General features: G+C 38.2%; 1 protein-coding gene and 1 non-coding gene across 2 annotated transcripts in view; one reads left to right on the top strand and one right to left on the bottom strand.

The window, feature by feature from the left end:
• The window catches only part of LOC113762201 (putative late blight resistance protein homolog R1B-14), a 103,731-nt gene that overhangs the window by 40,202 nt on the left and 37,816 nt on the right, over nucleotides 1-25,713 (bottom strand). The gene's annotated exons all lie outside the window — the stretch shown is intronic.
• On the top strand, nucleotides 2,259-2,365 carry LOC113764264. Its single transcript, XR_003467544.1, has one exon. It is a non-coding gene; the product is annotated as a small nucleolar RNA R71 (small nucleolar RNA).

Here is a 25,713-nt window from a genome sequence, read left to right as displayed (position 1 = left end):
ACTACTTGAATTGGGCTCACCCAGGGGCTATCCGAGATGGCGAAGATGATTCTCACGTCCAGGAGTTTGAGTATCTCCTTCTTAGCTACCTCCATCATTAGCGGGTTCAATCTCCGTTGTGCCTGTCTAATTGACTTTGCATCATCTTCGAGCCGTATCCGGTGCATACATAAGGACGAGTTGATTCCTTTGATGTCTGCGATGCTCCACCCAATCGCCTCCTTATGATCTCGAAGAAGACGAATCAGGTTGTTTTCTTGCCTCGGTAGCAGGTATGCAGAAATGATGGCAGACAGTGTCTCCTTATCCCCGAGAAATGCATATTTCAAGTGCTTTAGGAGAGGTTTAAACTCCAGCTCAGGTGCCTGCACAACAAAAGGCAACAATTTCGTTTGAGTTTCCGGTACAAAGAGGGAAGTAAGCTCATACCTCGGAGAAATTGGCGAGAGCGAATGCAGAGTTTCAACCGCACGGTACAACTCATCACTTATTTCTACATCAAGAGCTGCTCCCAACTCAAGATGTTTGGCCAAAGCCATTGCCAGCGCATCTTTCCCACCTAATTCAAACGTTTCCTGTACCAGGGGTTCAATAACACTCAAAATAAAAACAGAGTTAGATTCCTCCGGGTATTTCATCGCATCAAAAATATTAAAATTTACCATTTCTCCATCAAATTTCATTGACAAGGTACACTCATTTACATCTATTTTTGTCCTAGCAGTGCTTAAAAATGGCCTACCTAACAAAATACGTGACGAATTTAATGACCTTTCATCCCCCATGTTTAGGACATAGAAATCTGCAGGAAAAACTAACTCATTGACCTGTACCAAAATATTTTTAACTAGCCCTTCTTGATAAACGTTGGTACGGTGTGCTAGTTGGATTATAATACTTGTACCTTTTAATGGTCCAAGATTTAAAGAGGCATAAATAGTTTTAGGGATGACATTAATCGGCGCCCCTAAATCCAGCATCGTTTTCCTAATTGAGGTATATCCTATTTTACATGGTATTGTGAACATACCTGGGTCCCCATACTTCGGAGGGAGTTTTCTTTGGAGTATAGCCGACACATTTTCTCCCACCGTCACTCTTTCGTCACCTCTTAGCTTCCTTTTGTGGGTGCACAGATCCTTCAAAAATTTGGCGTACTTTGGTATTTGCTTGATTGCATCCAACAAGGGGATGTTGATTTCTACTTTTCAAAATACATCCAAAAGCTCTTTTTCCTTCTCTGCCTTTTTTGTCTTTTCCAACCTGCAAAAAAAAGGAGGTAAGTTAGATTTAATAGGGGGTGAAGGAGTGAATATTACCTTAGAGTCTTCGCGAATGCGCCCTTCCTCTTCAATCTCCTTTTCTATCTCCTCCTCACTTTTGCTTTTCAGATTTTTCACTTTAGGTCCCTCCACTTCCTTGCCACTCCTCAGTGTCATGGCACTTACATTCCTGTGATTTGTCTCGGATTGCGATGGCAATTTTCCATAAATGTGGGACTCCAGACGATTTATGGAAGTTGCCATTTGACTCATGCGAGTCTCCATATTTTTTATGCCTGCTCTGCTGTCCTGCTGGAACTGAGTAGTGCTTGTGGTTAAGGATCTAGTTTCTTGTTGGAGTTGAGCAGTATTCGTGATTAAGGATCCAGTTTATTACTGGAGCTGAGTAGTAGTCGTGGCCAGGCTCTTGACGATATCCTCCAAAGAACTTCCTGAGTTGGAGGACGAGGGTTGAGACTTTAGTTGCCATGGTTGCTGAAATCTTGGTGGACGACTCGAGAATGAATTTTGTGGTATGTTTTCATAGCTGAAATTGGGATGGTCTCTCCAACCCGGATTGTACTTGTTGGGGTATGGGTCATACTGCCTGCGAGGCGCGGGCACGCCTCCGGTCATGTTCACCTGTTCAGCCCCATCCTTTTGCAAAAGAGGACATGTGTCTGTATAGTGATCCATGCTTGTGCAGATTCCACAGACCTTTGCTCGCTACGTATTCCCTACGGCTAATTGCCGAACAACAGACGTCAACTCCGACAGTTGCTACTGAATGGATGACGTCTTCACTTCGTTGACCCTACGGGTGGGGTTGCTCTCACGGAAGCCAAATTTCTGCTAATTTTTGCCATTGATTCAATAAACTCCCATGCTTTCTTTGGTGTCTTATTTGCCAATGCTCCTCCACTCGCAGCGTCAATGACACTCCTGTTAGATGCCTGGAACCCTTCATAGAAGTATTGGATCAATAGTTGTTCACTAATTTGATGCTGTGGGCATCTAGTGTACAACTTATTAAACCTTTCCCAATAGTCATACAAAGACTCATCGGGATACTATTTAATGCTGCATATCTCTTTCCTCAAACTCGCAGCCCCGGATGTAGGAAAGAATTTTTCTAAGAACTTCTTTTTCAATTGTGTACATGTGGTAATACTACCTGCGGGTAGGTAGTATAGCCAATCCTTAGCAGCATCCTTGAGAGAGAAAAGGAAGGCTCTTAGTCTAATTTGCTCTGCAATAACCCCAGGAGATTTCATGTTAGAACAAACCACTTCGAACTCCTTGACGAGTTTGTGAGGTTTATCACCAGAGAGACCATGGAACGAAAATAAGAGGTGAATCAACCCTGATTTCAGCTCAAATGAGATATTTTCAGCCAGAGTTAGGAATGTAATGCACAAAGGTCGGTGAGTCAACTCCGGGGCAGCCAGCTTCCTTAATGTTTGGTTGTTGGCTATGCTAAATTCGTTTTCTACTGACTCGTTTGCAGTAGATAATTGCCCTTCTTTTCGTCTTTTGGTCTCTTGCCTTCGCATACGCGCTACCTTCTCAACCTCAAGGCCGTATATCAATTCACTTGTGCGAGAAGAACGGGGCATAAATTAGCAAAAATACCAAGAAGAAACTGAATTAAAAAAGAAACAAATAATTCAAATGCCAATTCCGGCAGCGGCGCCAAAAATTGACAGGTGTCGAACCTGTGCAATAATAATAAATAAAACCTAACTACCACCTGAAGCAGTCAATAATCAATTCTAGTACCGGAGCAGGGACTCTAGGTGTGCAATGAGTTACTTGATTCACCCTTTTCCCGAAGAGTTTGCTTAATCCGAGATACCAAAATTAATTATTTAACTAAATTCACTAACTAGTAGACAGTGACAAGAAGGATCGTCTCCTCAGGGATTGGGGAGAAATTTGTTTCTTTTCGAGTCAACACAAATGGGGGTTTTCAGGATTAAATACTAACTCAATAAATTAAATGCAGGAAATAATTAATTAAAAAAAATAATTGGGAGACTCTAGCCAAGGGTACACTTCAAAAATGGTTCATGCATTGATCATCGATTCACATATAATTCTAACATTTATTAATAGATTAGTAATAATTGTCATGCACGCGATAAACAACCAATCTTTCCTTAATTTCTCGATAATTAAAGTACGATCGTTAATTATTTCTCTAACTCGGAAACAATCTTAGGTATGATCGTAGGATTTAATTTCTAGGTTACATTAATAATTAGAAAGGTCCAATCCTAACTAACAAACACGTTACGAGAGTTTGTTTAAATTAGATCGTATGATTCCTTGACATAAACCCAATTATGCCAGTTGCTACTGAGATGGAGATAATCGAACAATTACGGATTCAAGTACCCCTAGTTAGCAAAATAACCTATGTGAATAATTAATTATTACACACTAATCAATCATACGCCAGAGCTATAACACTTAAAAAGCAAGAATCATATAAATACCAACAAATGGAGAAAACAGTTAAAATAATTTAGATCTCACAGTAATTGTCGAACCAAATCGTCCGTTGTCCTCTTGACTAGAATTGAGAAGTTAGTTCTTCATTAATGGAGAACACGCCATATAAAGCAATTGAAAAAAAATTGTCATCTCTTGTCTCTCCCCACTCGGCCAATCAGAGAAAAGAGAACAAAAAAAGTTGTCGCTTCCTATTGTTTTCCAATCAAAGCAAACGAGATAAATTGATATTTCTTCGATTCGATCAACCGAGGAATATAAAAGAACAAGGAGTTTCGTTCCTCTCAATTGTTTCTCCTATTCGGTCAAAAGCAATTTCAGAGGTCCACCATTGCGGCTGTTCTTTCAATTCTTTACATAAGAAAACTCCAAATGAAAAAAATCAAAGGCCTTGCCTTCCTCGAAGTCTAATTCCTCATAATGCTCTCCATAGCAGATTTGAAAAAAAAATCCAGAAGAAGTCCTCTGGAAGTCCAAAATTTCCCTTTTTCCCTGGTAGCCGCCGAAAATGAAGGAATTTGTTTCCTTCTACTCCGCCGGCCCCACTAGAGAGGAAAACGAAACGATTCCCCAATTCTCGTTTTTTACTCCTTTCCAAAAATTGGTGTTAAAATACCACAACTCCCTAAATAAAAGAAAACCTATTACAATTTAATTTCTTCAGCTTCTTAAGTGGACCCCACTGCTTCCCAAAGTTGTAGTTCGCTGATTTACTCCCTTCTTGAAGTGCCCCACGTGCGACGAACCACGAAAATCCGACTCTGAGGGCTGGAGTTAGGCGTGAGCACGCCTAAATGTCAAATAGTCCTGGAATGTTGATAAGATTTTTGGCACATTTTCTTCACTACTTCCTGCAAGTACCACCAACACAAAATATCAGTAGAATCCACCCAACTAGTGCAATATTTAATCAAAGAATTGTGCAATACTACCCAAAATATCTCACTAAAATGCACCCTATCATATATACACATAGTGATAGTACTTGATAGGGTGCATTTTAGTGAGATATTTTGATAATATTGCATAATTATTTTGACTAAATGTTGCACTATTTCGGGGATTCTATTCAGGTTGTGTGTTTGGTGTTAATTTCAGAAATTGGTGGAGAAAAAGTGCTGAAATCAACATTTCAGAAGACTTCCTGACAGTTAGGCGTGCCCACACCAAACTCCAACCTTCAAGTCCGAAATTCTCGGGATTATTTACACGTGAGAAGCTTCCTAAAATGAGTGAAGTAGTTGGCTACAAATTTGGAAATCAGTGGGATCATCCCAAAGGAAAGTAAAAGCTGAAGAAGTTGACTTGTAATAGGATTCGTTAATTAGGAAGTGATTGGTATTTGGATGCCAATTTTTTAGGAGAAAAAGTAGGAGAGAATCGACCGAATTTTTTATCTTTGATCGATTTGGAGTGAGGGAGATCGGACTCTCTTTATGCTTTAGCAAAAGAAACAAAGCATTCACTTTTGGCTAGGTAGCCAGAAACGAAAAAGGAGCATTGTACTTGTCTTTTGACTTTTCTTGTCTTTTGAAAAAGCTTGGAGGAAACCAACGAAAAGACACAATTGTGGACTTGTTCTTTTTTTCCTCTGTTAACCGAAATTGGTAGACAAGAATTGACAAAATTTTCCAATTCTCCACGCATGGCTTGTTCTCCATTAATGGAGAATTAACTTCTTACTTCTACGCAAGGGGACCACTGAAGATTTAATTCAACAATAACTGTGAGATTTGAATTATTTTAACTATTTTCTTCATTTATTGGCATTTGTATGTTTTCTGCTTTTAATTGTTGTTATAACTATCGTGTTTAATTGAATAGGTGCGCAATATTTAATTATTCACGTAGGCTATTTGCTAATTGGGGGTAGTTGAATCCGTAAATGTTCGATTACTTCAGTTCCGGTAGCAACTGGCATAATTAGTTTATGTCAGGAAAACATTCGATCTAATTTAAACAAACCCTCATAGCGTGTTTGTTTGTTAGGGTTGGATTTTTCTAATTCTTAATGCAATCTAGAAATTAAATCCTACGGTCGTACTTAGAGTTATTTCTTGATTAAAGAAATAGTTAACGGTCGTACCTTGATTATCGAAAAAATAAGAAAAAATTGGTTGTTTATCATATGTATGACATCTATAACCAATCTATCAATGAATGTTAGAATTATTCTTGAATCGATGATCAGTTGCATGAACCATTTCTGAAGCGTATCCTTGGCTAGAGTTTCTCCAATTATTTCTCTCAATTAATTGTTTTTCGCATTTAATTTATTTAGTTGGCAATTCATTAGCATTAAATCTTAAAACTCCCCATTTGTCTTGATTCGAAAGGAACGAACTTTTTCCCAGTCCCTAAGGAGACAACCCTACTTGCCACTGTCTACTAGTTAGTAATTTTGTCAATTAATCTATTCTGGTATATTGAATTAATCACACTCTTCGGAACCAGGGTGATTCAAGTAACTCATTGCACATCTAAAGTCCCTGTTCCAGTATCTGAATTGATTATTGACTGCTTTTGGTGGTAGTTAGGTTTTTTTATTATTATTGCACAGGCTCGACACTTGTCAATTTTTTACGCCGTTGCCGGGGACTGGCACTGAAGTTCAGTTTATTTTTGGTACTTTTGTTAGTTTATGTCCCTCTCTTCTTGCACAGGTGAATTGATATACGATCCTGAGGTTGAGAAGGCAGCGCGTAGGTGAAGGCAAGAGACCGGGAGACGAAAAGAAGGGCAGTCATCTACTGCAAACGAGTCAGTAGAAGACGAAATTAGCATGACCAATAACCAAACACTAAGGGAGCTGGCTGCCGCGGAGTTGACCCACCAGCCTTTGTGCATTACATTTCCAATTCTGGCGGAGAACATTTCTTTCGAGCTAAAATCAGGATTAATTCACCTCATACCTTCGTTCTATAGTCTCTCTGGTGAAGAACCCCATAAACACATCCAGGAGTTTGAAGTGGTATGCTCTAACATGAAGCCTTCTTGGGTTACTGAAGAGCAAATTAAACTTAGAGTATTTCCTTTCTCTCTCAATGACGCAGCGAAAGATTGGCTATACTACCTACCCGCGGGTGGTATCACCACATGAGCCCAGTTGAAAAAGAAATTTTTAGAAAAATTCTTCCCTGTATCCCGGGCTGCAAGTCTGAGAAAAGAGATATGCAACATCAAGCAGTACCCCGGGGAGTCTTTGTTTGACTATTAAGAAAGGTTCAATAAGTTGTGCACTAGATGCCCTCAACATCAAATTAGTGAACAACTATTGATCCAATACTTCTATGAAGGGCTGCAAATATCTGACAGAAGTATTATTGACGCTGCGAGTGGAGGAGTACTGACAAATATGACACCGAGAGAAGCATGGAAATTTATTGAAGCAATGATAGAAACTTCTCAGCAATTTGACTTCCGTGAGAGTAACCCTCCACCACTACCTACCCGTAGGGTCAATGAGATAGAGACATCATCCATTCAGCAGCAACTGTCGAAGCTGACGTCTTTTGTTCGGCAACTAGCAGGGGGGAATAGGTAGCGAGGGAAGCTCTGTGGAATCTGTATAAGTATGGACCGCTCTACAGTTACATGTCCCATTTTGCAAGAAAAAGTAAATATAACTGGACCCCGTAGGCAGTATGACTCGTACACCAACACGTACAATTCTGGTTTGAAAGACCATCCCAACTTCAGCTACGGGAACAGGCCGCAGAATTCATTTGTGAATCGTCCTCTAGGATTTCAACAACCATAGCAAGCAAAGCCTCAGTCTTCGTCTGCAGATTCAAGAGACTCTTTGGCAGACATTGTCAAGAGTCTGGCCACAAGTACTGCTCAGTTTCAAAAGGAAGCTAGATCGGACATGAAAAATATGAAGACTCAAATAAATTACATGGCAAGTGCAATTAATCACCTGGAGTCTCATGTGTTTAGGAAATTGCCATCGCAACCCGACGCGAATCCCAAGAATGTAAATGCCATGACATTGAAAAATGGCAAGGAATTGGAGGGGTTTAAGTTGACAAATCCAAAAAGCAAAAGCGAGAAAGAGATAGAAAAGGAGATAGAAGAAGAATGGTGCATTTGCGAAAATCCTAAGGTAACATCGGCTCCTTCAACTCCTATTAAATCTAACTTATCTCATTTTCTTGCAGGCTGGAAAAGATAAAGAAGGCAGAGAAAGAAAAAGAGATTCTGGACGTGTTTTGGAAAGTGGAGATCAATATTCCCTTGTTGGATGCTATTAAGTAGATACTAAAGTACGCCAAATTTTTGAAGGATCTGTGCACCCATAAAAGGAAGCTAAGGGGTGGCGAAAGAGTGGCGGTGGGAGAAAATGTATCAACTATATTTCAAAGGAAACTCCCACCCAAGTGTGGGGACCCAGGTATGTTCACCTATTCCGTGTAAAATAGGAGATACCCCAATTAGAAAAGCAATATTGGATTTAGGGGCGTCGATTAACGTAATGCTTAAAACCATTTATGTATCTCTAAATCTTGGGCCACTAAAAGGAATAAGTATCATAATTCAACTAACTGATCGCACCAATGCTTATCTAGAAGGGTTGATTGAAGATGTTTTGGTGCAAGTAAATGAGCTAGTATTTCTAGCAGATTTTTATGTCCTAAACATGGGAGATGAAAAGTCATTAAATTCGTCACCTATTTTGTTAGGTAGACCATTTTGAAGCACTGTTAGAACAAAAATAGATATGAATGAGGGTACTCTATCAATGGAGTTTGATGGAAAAATTATAAATTTTAATATTTTTGATGCAATGAAATACCCAGATGAATCTAACTTAATTTTTGTTGAGTGTTATTGAATTCCTTGTACAGGAAACTTTCGAATTGGATAAGGAGGATGTATTGGGAGTGACTTTGGTGAAACATCTTGAGTTGGGATCAACTCTTGATGTGAAAATAAGTGATGAGTTATTCCGTGCGGTCGAAGCACTGCATCGCTCCCACCAATTTCTTCAAGGTATGAGATTATTTCTCTTTTTGTACTAGAAACTCAGAAAAAGTTGCTGCCGTCTGTTGTGCAGGCACCAGAGTTGGAGTTCAAACCTCTCCTGAAACATTTGAAATATGCATTTCTCGGAGACAAGGAAACATTGCCGGTAATCATTTCTACGCATCTATGGCCAAGTTAAGAAGACAACCTGATTCGACTTCTTCGAGATCATAAGGAGCGATTGGGTGGAGCATAACAGACATCAAAGGAGTCAGTCCATCCTTATGCATGCACCGTATACAGCTTAAAAATGATACAAAAGCGGATGAGACAGGCGCAACGAAAATTGAACCCGCTGATAATGGAAGTAGTTAAGAATGAGATACTTAAACTCCTGGAGGTGGGAATCATTTTCGCCATCTTGCACAGTCCATGGGTGAGCCCCATTCAATTAGTCTTGAAAAAGGCGAGAGTAACTGTAGACGAGAACCAGGAAGGCGAGATGGTCCCAGTCCGGAAATCTACAGGATGGCGCAAGTGCCTCGACTACCAGAGATTAAATGTCGTGATGAAAAAGGATCACTTTCCTCTTCTTTTTATTGACTACATGATAGAGAGGTTGGCTGGTCGTGTTTATTACTATTTTCTGAATGATTTTTCAGGATACTTCCAGATTGTAATAGCACCGAAAGACCAGTAAAAAATCACATAAACCTGCCCATTTGGTACTTTCGCTTACCGTAGGATGTCTTTCGGCCTCTGTAATGCTCCAGCGACTTTCCAAAGGTTCATGGTAAGTATCTTCTCCGAATATGTAGAAAAGATTATTGAAATATTTATGGATGACTTTAGTGTATATGGGAATAGCTTTGAGGAATGTCTTGACAATCTAATTTTGATTTTGAAAAGGTGCATAGAGACAAACTTAGTTCTTAACTGAAAAATTGTCACTTTATGGTGGAGCATAGTATCGTCTTGGGACATGCAGTGTCGGATAGGGAAATAGAGGTAGATAAAGCAAAAGTCGACCTTATTTCTGTTTTACCTTACTCCGTAAGTGTACAAGAAATGCATTCCTTTTTGGGTCATGCAGGGTTCTATAGGAGATTTATTAAGGATTTTTCAAAAATTGAAACACCCTTGTTCAAGTTGTTGCAAAAGGACGTAGCATTTGACTTCACCGATGAATGTAAAATGGCATTTGATAAATTGAATGAGTCTTTGACGTCACCACCCGTCATTCAATCCCCAGACTGGAGCCTCCCATTTGAAATAATGTGCGACGCGAGTGATTACGCAGTGGGAGCAGTGTTGGCGCAAAGGATTGGCAGGGCGGCACATGCAATTTACTATGCATCGAAGGCGTTAAATGGAGCTCAACTTAACTATTCTACAATGGAGAAAGAGATTAGCTATTGTGTTTGCACTGAAAAAATTTAGATCTTATTTGTTGGATACAAAAGTAATAGTTTTCTCTGATCATGCAACCTTAAGGTACTTGTTGACGAAGAAAGATGCAAAATCAATGCTCATTAGATGGATTCTGCACTTGCAAGAGTTCGACTTGGAAATTAAAGATAAAAGTGGGGCAGAGAACTTGGTTGCTGATCACTTGAGCCGCTTGCTTACAAATAAAGAGGATCAGCCATTGAGGGAGGCATTTCCAGAGGAGCAATTGCTTGCCATTCACTCGTCTGTACCTTGGTATGCTGATATTGTAAATTTCTTAGTAACTAATCAATTACCTGCGGATTGGTCCAAGGCTAAGAGAGATAAATTGAAAAGTAATTTCAAATACTACATTTGGGACGACCCCTATCTTTGGAGGCAATGTTCGGATCAAGTGCTAAAAAGGTGTGTAAGTGCAGAATTTTTAAATTCTAATACTTTTGTCCGCTTTGGGTTGCCGAGAGCTGTAGTGAGTGATAGGGGGACACATTTTTGTAATAAGACTATTGCTGCCCTGTTCCACAAATATGGCGTACTCCACAAAGTATCTGCGCCATATCATCCACAGACAAATGGTCAAGCCGAAGTGTCAAACAGAGAGATCAAGATAATCTTGGAAAAGATAGTACGCCTTGATAGAAAGGATTGAAGCTTGAAATTGGAAGATGCACCATGGGCTTACCACATCGCGTATAAGACGTCGATTGGGATGCCCCCATATAGACTATTTTTCGATAAGGTTTGCCATCTTCCAGTGGAGTTCGAGCATAAGACATTCTGGACAGTGAAACAATGCAATATGAATCTTGAGAAAGCGGGGGTCCATAGAAAATTGCAGATACAAGAGTTGGAAGAGATTAGGAATGAGGCATACGAGAATGCAATGATTTACAAGAAAAAGAGCAAAATCTTTCATAATCAAAAAGTCTCAAGAAAATCATTTGTAGTGGGACAAAAAGTCCTCTTGTATCACTATACGTTTAAACTTTTTTTCGATAAGCTGCGTTCTTGTTGGATTGGTCCATTTGTTGTTTCTAATGTTTTTCATTATGGTGCAATGGAGATCAAAAGTTTGAAGACGAAGAAGAAGTTCGTAGTGAATGGTCATCGTCTCAAACCTTACTATGAAGGATTCTCCATTGAGGAAGTGGAGTTCATACAGCTCGAGGATCCAACTTATCCTGCTTGAAAGTTCTGGCTAAGTCTAACCAAAGACGTTAAAGAAAGGCGCTGCTTGGGAGGCAACCCAAGGCTATTTGTTTTAGTTTTCTTATGTTTTTAGAGTTTTTGTTAAGTGTTAGTTGCATTTAGTGAGTTGTTATTTTTGTGGCAGGAAACTGGCAGTTAGACGTGCCCACGCTAAGTGGTCACATTTAAGGAAGACAATTCTCATTTGCGGTCAGAAAAATCTATAGTAGTTAGGCGTGCTCACGTCAGGTGGTCACGTTTAAGGAACTCAATTTCTGAAAATTGATAAGTAGACTCGCTAGTAGTTAAGTGTGCCTACGCCAAATGGTCATGCTTAAGGATCCAAATTTTTGACGGATGGTCAGAAGATTCGTAGGCAGTTAGGCGTGCCTACGCCTAACACGGGGGTTCCTTCACATAAAAAAAAAAATCGAGGGGATGAAAAGACGAAATTGCCCTCACTTATTAAAAAAAACCACACCGGTGCCCTACTTTCTTTCTTCTTCTTTCTTTTTCTTCCTTTTCTTTCTTTTCTTCTTCTCTTCCACCGCCGCTATCTTCGTCCTCCTCACTGTCTGCCGTCGCCTTTCGCCCGCCGCTCGCCGTCCGCCTCGCAAGCCCTCTCACCAGCCACCGCAGTGCACAGCCGCCACTGCCACCTGTTCGCTCGACCAACCGCCGCCGACGCTGTTAAGTGGCTAATTGTGCATATAATTAGTGAATATATTTCCCCTTTATTTTGCTAAAATATGGCGTTAATCGATATATTTCACTCATATTTGAATTTTGGTGTTGCTTTTAGGAATTGTTAGTGAGAATGAAGTAAAGGGCGCATTAAAAGTCGACTTTCCAGAAGACGTCTTGTTAAGCATGCCCACGCTCTGTCAAACGCGAAGTGGTGCTTCTAAAGATGTATGTCCAGAAGACTCCAGTCTATTAAGCGTGCCCATGTCTTATTTGACAAAGCAATCAAGAGTTCGCAGGACATGAGATCAATCTGTCAATTGATCAAGAAGCCAGTTGTAGCCCATGGTTTTACATATTAGTCACGGAAGTGGAGATCTTGAGGGGTTATGACTTGATGTAATTTATTTTGGAAACCAATTGATAGGTCTTGGTTGGTTAGTTTAGTTTAAGTAGGAGTCCTAGAAGGAAAAAGGGATCCCGTCCTTATTAATAGGGGAGAAAACAGACGTGGACTCTCATTCTTCCTCTACCTCTAATTCCTTTTCCTCTTTTTCTCTACAATAAACCGTAGTAGTTCTTGTGGCCGCGAATCTACCGGGAGGAGCGGCTAGTTTCTTTTCGAGTTGAAGGATAATTGAAGCTTTGGTTCGACAATACTGTGAGATCTAATTTGATTTGTTTGATTCATTTATTTATGAGTATTTATATATTCTCTGTTCATTTATGATTATGATTATTTTCTACAGTTAAATACCTGATCAATATTTAATTGTCGAAATAGTCTATTGTCATCTAAAATATCAAATCCGTAATTGTTTGATGGTTTTAGTATTTGTGGCGTGTGATATAATTTGATTGTAAAAGAGGCTTTCGAATTTATGTCACGGAAATATATAATCTAACTTAAATGAACCGAGCATGTGTGTTTGTTGGTTAGAATTGATAGCTTTTCTAATTATTAATGCTATCAATAGGTTAAATCCAAAGAGTTTGTTTAGGGTTGCTTAATTGGCAAGAGAAATAGCCACAGAGCGTGTTGTGGTTATCGAAACAGTAAGAAGAGGCAGGTTGTCAGAGCGTGTTGACAACCATAACCAGTTTATTTATGAATAAGTGATTTCACCTTTGCATTGATGATCAGTTAAATGAACCAAAGTGAAAGTTAGACCTTCGACTAGAGTATTGCCTATTCTTGGTTTAGTTTTATTTAATTTTGTGATACTGTCTTTATTTTTATTCAAGTGAGTTATTTGGTTAATTTCTCCTAATCCCCCATTTTTCACAAAGAAATAAATCAGCCAGTCCCTGTGGATACGACCCTATTCACCACTACACTCGAATTCATATTTTTAGAGTAGGAACTTTTATTTTTGCTGGTTTGGCAAGCCAACAAATTTTGGCGCCGTTGCTGGGGACTGGTGCCTTATTGATTTATTTTCTTTGAATTATTTTTATTTTTATTTTCCCCTCATTCTGGAGTTAGTTTATGGCTAACTATACTCAACAATTTGGTGATAGACAGGATTTCATTCACAGGAGCGTTAATAATGTGCGTATCTCTTCTATTTATTAATGTTTACATTTTCTAACATTTCTTGTAGAAAATTTGGTTGAAGGGCAAGTACAACAAAGAAAAACTTTTGGAATATGTTATACCTCGAATCATCCATGAACATGTGTCCCACATTACAAGATGGTTTGAATGCCCAAGTTTATGCTGTTGGAGGATTTTCAAATTCGCCTCAAATGAGGTATGATTCGTATTCCAACATGTACACTCAAGAATGGAGAGATAACCTTAGCTTCAGTTATGCAGCGAGGCCGCCAAATTTTCAACAACAATATCAACAGCAACAACCAACTTTTACGTCAGGTATATCTCTTGAAGAAATTGTTAAATCACTAGCTACTAATATACAACAATTTCAACAGGAGACAAGAATGAATATTCGAAACCTGGAGAATTAATTGAGTCAATTAGCATCTACAATGAGCCGATTGGATTCTCAAATTTTAGAAGAATCGCACTTGCAGACGATTGTTAACTCCAAACAAAATATGAGTGCAATTACCCTGAGAAGAGATGAAGGACTGCAAGAGTTTCAAAAAGTAGGATTCAAGCATGTAGTCGAAGAGGAAGTTGAGAAAGAAGGAATGAGATCCCAATCTCAAACTTCTTCAACGAAAGAGTCTAGTGAACAACCCCCAATTGTGGTGATACATCCTTCATTCCCAAATCCATTTACAAGATCCAATGAAGAGGAGGAAGAGGGAAAAGACATTTCGGAAATGTTTCACAAATTTGATAAGTTGAATTGCAAAGAGAAAATTTGTATGGAGGACAATGCTTCAGCTGTACTGCAACAGAAATTACCTCCTAAGTGTGAGGATTTAAAAGTTTTTGAGGTGGATGGCTTGGATAAGATAGGAGTTGCAGTGATCAAACATCTTGAACCGAGAAACAAAGCAGCTCGTTTGCTTAAAATTATTGGCACGAGGAAGAAATAATGAAACGAGCTAAAAGATTTTATCCCCCTTGATCGAACATGGTATCGTCTAGCCAAAGACGTTAAAGAAAGGCGCTACTTGGGAGACAACCCAAGAGTTTCAATTTTTAGTCATTTTTGCATTCTTTTTTATGTGGAAGTTAAGTTTATTTTGTTTCTTTTTGACAAAAGGCTTTTTGTTGTAGGCCGTGGACGCACTCATGAAAGTTTCGCTTTGATTGGGTGAAAATTCCTTGGGCAGAAGACTTCCTGTTATAAAACGTGCCCACGCTCTATGTCTAGAGGGCATTGTTCATTTTATGTTGGATTGGACTGACAACTATCTGTTACAAGACGTGCCTACACTCTATGTCCAGAAGGCATTGTTTGTTTTACGATTGGATGGACAGAAGACTATTTCTTATACAGCGTGCCCACGCCTTACAACAAAACCTCTAATATTGCGATCCCAAGTTGAACCTCACTATGTGCTTTGCCTGCATTGATTTTTAAGCAACTTATTCTCTCCCAAATGTTCAGTTCAATAATCAGGGAAGTCCTCTTTTCTTCTTTTTGCACTTAAGTTTCATCCATTGAGAACAATGTCTGATTTAGGTGTGGGGGAGATTTCAAGTGAAAAATTTGTCATAAAATTTTTTTCAAATCTAGTTTTGGAGCTTCTATTGTGTTTTACAAAAACAATCAAGATGCAAATATGAATAGTGTAATGTTACTAGCATGAATATGTTATTTTCTTGCAATTGATTTTAATGATGGACGTGCTAGATTTGACATAATTTTAACCACTTTGTGAGCTTTTGGGCTTTGTGAACAATTTAGTATATTTTGCTCTATCTTCTTTTGTTGAGTGATATCACACATGATTTGACATTCTAGAACTTGCTTTGTTATACATGTTGAGACCATACTTGAATTTGATGCATTAAAATGATAAGGACAATTAGGTTTAACCCTTTTGACTTTCTAAATTCCTTCCCTAATTATGTTTACCCATAGTTAGCCCTGTTTGAGCCTCAACCCTTTTCTTTGTTTAATAGCTAAATTTGTTACCTTAAACCTTTTTGTTTAGACCTTTTCATTTGAACCTTATGTCAAAGGAATACCATAATATTCTTGCATGACAATTTCAAGTGTGTTCCAAAAGTATGTTTATGGTTGGCAATTGTGATAGTTATGTTGGTTCAAAAGAAAAAAAAGAAAGAAAAAAAGAAAGAAAAAAATGCAAAAATGAAAAGAAAAAGAAAAAAATGAAAAAATACGAAAAAATACGAAAAAAAGAAGAAAAGAACAAAAAAAGAAAAGAATTTGTTTTTGTGAAGTGCACTTGTGTCGTTTTGTGATAGTTGGGATAATGCCCATATTACGTTTGCACTTGCGAAGTTTAGTGAAGTTATTGACACTCCTGGAAACTAGCTATACATGTGAATGACAAAGGAGTTTGACTTCATGCAGAGTATTATTGGTATTTCTTTTGATATATTTACACCTAAAACTTTTCCTTTTATCCAACCCTTAACTCAAGCCTCGTTACAACCCTTATAAAGACCCTTTGATTTTTGCATTGAATTCATTTTAAGTGGTGGAAATATGATATATTAGCAAGTTTATGGTAATGTCATTTCGTGGAGTTGATTTGAGTGCTAAATGTCCCTTAAACATTTGAGTGCAGAGTGTGTACGCTATTATCCGTGTGAGGGCTGTTGAATCTTGTGCATCCTGATTTTGATAAAATTGTTGAGAAGATATGATACTTGCGTTAGTATGCACTGTGCTATGAAATATTTGCCATCTTGACTATGATTTTTGGGTAGTGAATGCTTGAGGGCAAGCATTGTTTAGGTGTGGGGAAATTTGTTAAGTGGCTAATTGTGCATATAATTAGCAAATATTTTCCCCTTTATTTTGCTAAAATATGGCGTTAATCGATATATTTCACTCATATTTGAATTTTGGTGTTGCTTTTAGGAATTGTTGGTGAGAATTAATTAAAAGGCACATTAAAAGTCGACTTTCGAGAAGATGTCTTGTTAAGCGTGCCCACGCTCTATCAAATGCGAAGTGGTGCTTCTAAAGATCTATGTCCAGAAAACTCTAGTCTGTTAAGCGTACCCACGTCTTATTTGACAAAGCAGTCAAGAGTTCGCAGGACATGAGATCAATCTGTCAATTATCAAGAAGCCAGTTGTAGCCCATGGTTTTACATATTAGTCACGGAAGTGGAGATCTTGAGGGGTTACGACTTGATATAATTTATTTTGGAAACCAATTAATAGGTCTTGGTTGGTTAGTTTAGTTTAATAGGAGTCCTAGGGATCCCGTCCTTATTAATAGGGGAGAAAATAGACGTGGGCTCTCATTCTTCCTCTACCTCTGATTCTTTTTCCTTTTTTTCTCTACAATAAACCCTAGTATTTCTTGTGGCCGCGAATCTACAGGGAGGAGCGGCTAGTTTCTTTTCTAGTTGAAGGATAATTGAAGCTTTGGTTCGACAATACTGTGAGATCTAATTTGATTTGTTTGTTTCATTTATTTATGAGTATTTATATATTCTCTGTTCATTTATGATTATGATTATTTTCTACAGTTAAATACCTGATCAATATTTAATTGTCAAAATAGTCTATTGCCATCTAAAATATCAAATCCGTAATTGTTTGATGGTTTTAGTATTTGTGGCGAGTGATATAATTTGATTGTAAAAGAGACTTTCGAATTTATGTCACGGGAATATATAATCTAACTTAAATGAACCGAGCATGTGTGTTTGTTGGTTAGAATTGGTAGCTTTTCTAATTATTAATACTGTCAATAGGTTAAATCCTAAGAGTTTGTTTAGGGTTGCTTAATTGGCAAGAGAAATAGCCATAGAGCGTGTTGTGGTTATCGAAACAGTAAGGAGAGGCAGGTTGTCAGAGCGTGTTGACAACCATAACCAGTTTATTTATGAATAAGTGATTTCACCTTTGCATTGATGATCAGTTAAATGAACCAAAGTGAAATTAAGACTTTCGACTAGAGTGTTGCCTATTCTTGGTTTAGTTTTATTTAATTTTGTGATATGTCTTTATTTTTATTCAAGTGAGCTATTTGGTTAATTTCTCCTAATCCCCCATTTTTCATAAAGAAATAAATCACCCAATCCCTGTAGATACGACCCTACTCATCGCTACACTCTAATTCATATTTTTAGAATAGGAACTTTTATTTTTGCTGGTTTGATGAAATTGCCCTCACTTATTAAAAAAAAAGATGAAATTGCCCTCACTTATTAAAAAAAACCACACCGGTGACCCTACTTTCTTTTTCTTCATTTTCTTTCTTTTATTCTTCTCTTCCGCCGCCGCCGTCTTTGCCCTCCTCACTGTCCGCCGTCTCCTTTCGCCCGCCACTTGCTGTCCGCCTCGCAAGCCCTCTCACAGGCCAACGCAGCGCACAACCGCCACCGATGCCTGTTCGCGCGACCTGCCGTGCCCATCTCTCGCACCACCAACGCGCCCCAGCTCGTGCGCCACAAGCGACCAACCCAGGCGCGCAGTCAGGCACGCTAGCCCAGTAGACCCATGCGTGACCAGCAGCGAGCATCTTTCCCTGGTTGCGCCTGTTCGCCCCTCCAGCGAGCCAAAGCGGGCATCTACCAGTCCCTTCGCGCACGCCTTCCCCAGTGCGCGCGACTAGCGGGCAGCCCGTGCGCTCCAGCCCTCCTGTCCGTGACCCAGTTCGCACCAAGCTGCACGCCCAGTTGCGCACAACCACCAGGTGAGACCAGCTCGCCTCTCCTCTGCCAAAGCATGCGTCCGTCAGGCCACTCGCCTCTGTCCGCGCGTGTCATCCATGCGCGTCGCCTCCTCCACCACCGTTGCCGTCGCTGCTACTCCGCTGTCACCCCCACTACCTGCTCTCCCCTTAGGTCCTTTCTTTCTTTAATTTTCTGTTACTTTTAGTTGGGGACAGATTTTTTTTATTTCTAGCTGAGGACAGATTTTAAATTTTTATTTGAGGCTAGACATTTAATTTTTAGCTGATAACAGATAGTTGGTGCTTACTTGGGATACTGTGAATATTTCTTTATACTTGGGGACTTCTACTGTGTTTGTTAGTTTGATTAATATTTGTGTGTTTACTGTGTTTGAGTAGTGTCGTTAGTTGTTGCATTTGTCTGATTGTCTATTTCCCGATTGTCGATATTTGGATCTATGATTGGGGACTCTTTGTTTAATTGGCTGCCAGTTGACTTATTTTGAGTGTTTGTACCCTGCTCTTGCCCTATTTACCGGTGTCAAATGGCTAAAACAAAAGATAAAACCAGGAATAGACCATCCACCTCCACCCCACAACCAACTGTCCCTTTGAGTGGGCCTTCTCAAGCAACTGCTTCGGGAGGTCCCCGGATCCGCCTTGGGAGGAATAGGGAGGTTCACTTCTCTTCTCCGGCCCACTTTGATGGCCATTTGACCTTCACCAGGGTTGTCGATAAGGAACGGTATGCCGCTGCCTGTACAAGGAAGATCATTCCTTGTAAATTCATCCATAGCTCCACACTCGAGCTTTTAAACCTTAGGGATGAGGTCACTAAGAGGTTAACCGACATAGGTTGGACAAATTATGCTTCTATTATTTTACCTGCTTTCACTGAGTTAACGTGGGAATTCTATGCCACTTTTGAGTTTAATGTCCCTGATGAATTCTCCGTTACTACTCCGAAGGTGATTCGGTTTAAATTGATGGGTAGGGAGTTCAAACAGTCCATCACTGAATTTAATTTGGCTTTTGAGCTTATTGACATTCCCTATTCCCAAACTGATAAATATATGGAAAGTGCCTGCGACTACACTGAGCCCTTTTTCTCCCATAACACTGGCTATTGGAGAGAACTATTGGTTGACACTCAATCTTATGACCCTAGCTAGTCTAAAGCCTCTTTTCTTAGGGACTCCGTTTCCGATATCTCCACTATTTTATGGCTTATAGCTTCTCAGGCAGGAAAGACAGTTCGGGTATTTTGATCAAACCCGAGTTTTTTTTATTTGGTGTATGTTTGCTGAGATTAAGGTCAACTTGGATTGTTGGTTTACTTCCCACCTCCGAACTGTCTTGAACAAGAAAAATAAGCCGCTAATTTTGGGTTCTTTTATCACTCAATTGGCTGTTAATCTTGGGGTTTTGGATTTGATTAATCATAATCTGCATTTGGCTTGTACTATAGAACCTCTTGATTTAATTTGTTTGGAAAAGATGGGTATGGGTCTAGTGCAACAGGTCAATGGTGTCTTCCAGTTTGTGCCTCCCGGGCCGATCCAGCTTCCACCGAAGCGTAAAGCTTCCAAATCTGCTATCTCGGAGGTTGGCGGTCCTTCTACTGACACCCCTGGACCTTCCTCTTCTGCACATCCGCCGATGTCCTCTACTGACAGGTAGTCTTCCGACCTCCGCTTCCAACTGCATCACATGGATTCTAGATTGGAGCGGATCGAGCGCCAGGTGTCCGGAATGGCGCAGAACTTGGCTCAGTACTTCACCCACGTGGGCTTCCATCCACCCTCCCCTCCCGAGCCTTAGTCCTTTTCTACCCTCTTTCATGTTCAAGGAAGTGTCATTGCCCCATTATCTCTATTCTAGATATTTATTTACTTACATTGGAGGCAATGTAAGGTTTAGGTGTGGGGAAGGGTTAGCTATGCTTTTAGGTCTTTATTTTGCATTTTCTTTTTCTTAGTAGTTATTTGTGTTAGACAATGATAAATGCAATTGAGACACAAGTATGATTAGTGAGTTCATGCCATGGATTTTCTATTTTTCTCGATGGTGGGTTAATTGATGAATATGCTGAACTTGACATAATTTTGATCACTTGTGCAATTTTTGGGCTTAATTTTTCGTTTGTTGAATGGTTATAAGGTTATTGCACAAGGTTTGTCATTCTAGAAGTTGCTCGGTTATGCATGTCAAAACCACATTTAATTGAATTTGATGCATCAAAATGATAAGGGCACTTAGGATTGAACCAGTTTTGACTCGCTCAAAAATCTACTTTTATTTCATCTACATTTAGTGAGCCAAGTTAAACCTTTAACCCTTTCTCTTCATTTGATATCCTAATTGTTAGCGGAAAAACCTTATTTTTAGACTTTCTCTTTGTACCTCGAGTTGAAGAAATGCTTTGATTCCATTGCATTGGAGTTGGGATATTATTTGAAAGGCAGTGAAGCAGAAATGCAAGTATAACAAGTGAAGTTGACTTCTATGGTGTCGATAACGAAAAAAAAGAGAAAAATAAAGAGGAGAAAAAAAATATGGAAAAAAAGAGGTTGAAATCAAAGTATTTGTGACAAGTGCCGACTACTACCTTCACTTGTTGGGTTGTTGATATGCCTTGGAGGTACAAATTTGCAAGAACCTGTGCAATGAATTTTTGGACTTTTTTTTTTGACATTTTTACACCCTTAAAATACTTTTTATCCTACCCCTTCACCCGAGCCTCCTTACAACCTTGTGAAGTCCCTTTGATTTGTGCATTTAATTCATAGTTAAGTAGTGGAGATATGATATATGAGCAAACTTATGATAATGTCATTCCATTGTGTTGATTTGAGAGCCATCCTCTATTCTATATACTTTGGAGTGAATGAGTGCATATTGAATGTGAAAATTGTCAGTTTAGTAAGTATATCCTGATTTTGATGAGGTTATTGGGAGAATTTGGAATACCGTTATTGGTATGAACTACTGTGAATTGCTTGGTATCTTAATTACACTTCTAAATTAATTATGCTTGAGGGCAAGCATAGTTTAGGTGTGTGGGAGATTGATAGGGCATATTTTAGTGAGATATTTTGATAATATTGCATAATTATTTTGACTAAATGTTACACTATTTGGGGGATTCTACTCAGGTTGTCTGTTTGGTGTTAATTGCAGAAATTGGTGGAGAAAAAGTGCTAAAATCAACATTCCAAAAGACTTCCTGACAGTTAGACGTGCCCACGCCTAACTCCAACCTTTAAGTCCGGAATTCTCGGAATTATTTGCACGTGAGAAGGTTCCTAAAATGAGTGAAGTAGCTGGCTACAAATTTGGAAATCAGTGGGGTCATCCCAAAGGAAAGTAAAAGCTGAAGAAATTGACTTGTAATAGAATTCGTTAATTAGGAAGTGATTGGTATTTGGATACCAATTTTTTAGAAGAAAAAATAGGAAAGAGTCGGCTGGATTTTCTATCTTTGACCGATTTGGAGAGAGGGAGATCAGACTCTCTTTATGCTTTAACAAAAGAAACAATTCATTCACTTTTGGCTAGGTAGCCAGAAACGAAAAAGGAGCATTGTACTTGTCTATTGACTTTTCTTGCCTTTTGAAAAAACTTGGAGGAAACCAACGAAAAAGACACAATTGTGGACTTGTTCTTTTTTTCCTCTGTTGACCGAAATTGGTAGACAAGAATTGACAAATTTTTCCAATTCTCTACGCATGGCTTATTCTCCATTAATGGAGAACTAACTTCTTACTTCTATTCAAGGGGACCACTGAAGATTTAGTTCAACAATAATTGTGAGATCTGAATTATTTTAACTATTTTCTTCATTTATTGGTATTTGTATGTTTTTTGCTTTTAATTGTTGTTATAGCTATCGTGTTTAATTGAATAGGTGCATAATATTTAATTATTCACGTAAACTATTTGCTAATTGGGGGTAGTTGAATCTGTAATTATTCGATTACTTCCGTCCCGGTAGCAACTTGCATAATTGGGTTTGTATCAGGAAAACATACGATCTAACTTAAACAAATTCTCGTAGCGTGTTTGTTAGTTAGGGTTGGGCTTTTCTAATTCTTAATGCAATCTAAAAATTAAATCCTACGGTCGTATCTAGGGTTATTTTTTTGTTAGAGAAATAGTTAACGGTCGTACCTTGACTATCGAAAAAATGAGAAAAAGTTGGTTGTTTATCACGTGTATGACAGCTATAATCAATCTATCAATGAATGCTGGAATGATACTTGAATCGATGATCAGTTTCATGAACCATTTTTGAAGTGTATTCTTGGCTAGAGTTTCTCCAATTATTTCTCTCAATTAATTATTTTTCGTATTTAATTTATTTAGGTGGCAATTCATTAGCATTAAATCCTAAAACCCCCCGTTTGTCTTGACTCGAAAGGAACGAACTTTTCTCCAATCCCTGAGGAGACGACCCTACTTGCCACTGTCTACTAGTTAGTAATTTTGTCAATTAATCCATTCTAATATATCGGATTAAGCACACTTTTCGGAACTAAGGTGAATCAAGTAACTCATTGTACATTTAGAATCCCTGCTCCAGTATCTGAATTGATTATTGATTGCTTTTAGTGATAGTTAGATTATTATTATTATTATTGCACAGACTCGGCACCTATCAGTACTCCTTATATGCGCACGTAGCTGGTTAATATCATCATTAGGTGACACCTATATTTGCGGGACAACTAATGACTGTGACTGACATCTTCGCAAGTGCAAGTGCAGCAGCAGCCGGTCCGAAGCAGAATTGTATATTATTTTAAAAAATTATGGAGACAAGATCATTGAGGCAAGTGCAGCAGCAGCCGGCCAGAAGCAGAATTGTAGATTATTTCAAAAAATTATGCAGACAAGATCATTGATAGATTAAGCCAAGAAAAGTGGTCTTACAACAATGACAATACGTCAATATTGAATCCTTTATATATATATTATCAGTTTGCAACCTAATAAATTTTTTATTACTGTAATCAGACTATTGTCAAGCAACTATTCTGATTGAAAGAGACCTTGCACCTGCTCTCAATTTTAATTTCATTGGTTAATGTGAAAGTTTCCTTGAAAGCTTGTATCTGGACCAGAATTCAGCTTAGATGCCTTGATCTCAACATTTGTTTAGCATGCGCATTTCCTTTCAGACTCTCCATTTTCTTAAAGGATTCAAAATTTGTATCCAAGATTGTTCACCTATGAATGAGTACTTCCATTGAAAGATGACAGGGGGCAAATGATCACGTAACAAGATCCATTTCAAATCACCGTTTATTTAGAAAATGCCAAAGAGAAAGACGAGAACTATTTTGAACCAGAAATGCAACAAAAGTACAGTTCTGGTCCCCAATATTTAGTCCATCTAATATTTCGATTAAAATAAAATTTATCTTCAACGCAATTTAAGACAACTAACGAAAAATCACAATAAGTAATAGTCAAAATCAAATAAATGTACGTCAATAATTTTGATAATCTATTTTTTGTTTAAGTACACCAAATTTGCATGGGTATGTTGTTAATACCTCACAAATCCCTTATGATTCAACCAAGGATGGAACAGAGGGGCTGGGGAGGTGCAGCCCCTTCGCTCCCCCCACAACCCCCAAAACTTTCGAAATAATCCTAAAGGGACTAAGACGTTTTATCTAAGATAGATTAATCTCCTCCCCCTCCCCCCCAACATGCATATCTATTTCTAGTTCCTCTTAATTACTCTTCATACATTTATCTATTTCTTGTCCCCCTTAATTACTCTTTTTATATGACTCTTATACCAAACAAACTCTTATTTCGTTCTCGTATTAGTGTAGCATTAGTACAAATGGGCTTATAAATGAATTGAATCGAACTTTTGATTTATTGGGCTCGATTCAAAATATTAGATAAATTCAAATTCGAACTCAAATCCTATACGAGCTCCAAATTTGAGATCAAGTTCAATTCGATATTACAGGCTCGATATTATATTATTTCCTCCTCTTATTATATTGTTTGAACTCGAACTTGAGTTTGTCAAAAATCCACCCTCAAATCGAGCCCTTAATGTGTTGAGTTCAAACTATTTGTTAAATGCTCAATTCATCCACAGCTTACAACGAAAAAATAACAACTAAAAAAACACTACATAAAAGTAAATAAAGGAAATAAAAGGTAATAGAATTCCCTTGAATGAAGAATGTACGAGGATTAGTTAAAATATATAAAGTTACAACTTTTTATCAAGCTTCTCAAGATCGACTCTTTCTAAGCTCCATTATTATGCTTCCAGTATCAACTGTTCTCAAACTCCAGTTTTGCAAGGCAAGCTTTTATTTTTATTTCCTTCAAACTTTCTTGTATTATATTTTAAATTGTATTATTAATTTCGAAATAGTTATTTTTATTTTGAGTTTGTTGTTTCAGAACTACGTAATGATTATTGCTTCTACAAATGTAAGAAAAAAAGAAACGAAGCCAGTAATATGAATTATTGATCTATTAGTTTACTAGGTAGTTATTTCTCGCATTGATAGGAAATAGAATGGTAGGGAATCCAAATTTTGTAGTTTGGTTTATACTTTGCCGTTTATTATTGAAATCCTTAATTTTCATTTTAAATTTACCATGCTTTATATGCTATAATATGTGTTATTACTATATGTTGGATTTTTCGCCTCCCCTAAACTAAAGTTTTGGTTCTACCATTGTATTCAACAATATCCATTTAACTCTTTTGTAGCATCATGTAAAGTGGAAAAATTGACCCCAAAAAAAAAAAAGTATTTCCAAGCATTTGTTAATATTTAAGCACAATAAGTGTCTAACCACTTTACATAAAATTAATAGGGAATTATGTGGCCAAATGCGAAGCCATAAGGGGAATAAGTGGCAATTCCATATTTTCACATATTCCACGTTTCTAGCTAGCGTGCATATAGGTTGATCACCGTGACTGCAGTTGCTTTTTGTCTATTTTCGACTTTACGTAAAATCATAGATAGGTTAATTGGATATTTTAAACAATAGGAGGATTGTATGATAAAATACAAAATTATGAAAGATAAAATTATTTACTCCATTCGTGTACATCTAGTCTAGTATTAAGAGAAGGAAGAATCTGAGGGTTTTGCAATCACTCCTTACAAAACCTACACGTTCTATTATGAAAGATAAAATTATTTACTCCATTCGTGTACATCTAGTCTAGTATTAAGAGAAGGAAGAATCTGAGGGTTTTGCAATCACTCCTTACAAAACCTACACGTTCTATCATCTTTCTGCTTCACTGCACCAAATCCCGTTTGGTATAGTATTAAAATCTTGATTTAACACCTATACTAACCTGTGTTTAGTTTAGCTATCTTGAAATTGATGACCGGTTTTACCTCCTA

Source organism: Coffea eugenioides, chromosome 2, assembly GCF_003713205.1.
Source record: "Coffea eugenioides isolate CCC68of chromosome 2, Ceug_1.0, whole genome shotgun sequence".
NCBI classification, from domain to species: Eukaryota; Viridiplantae; Streptophyta; class Magnoliopsida; order Gentianales; family Rubiaceae; genus Coffea; species Coffea eugenioides.
Note: the sequence above shows the minus strand (reverse complement) of the source record. Positions and strands in the feature narration are given on the sequence as shown.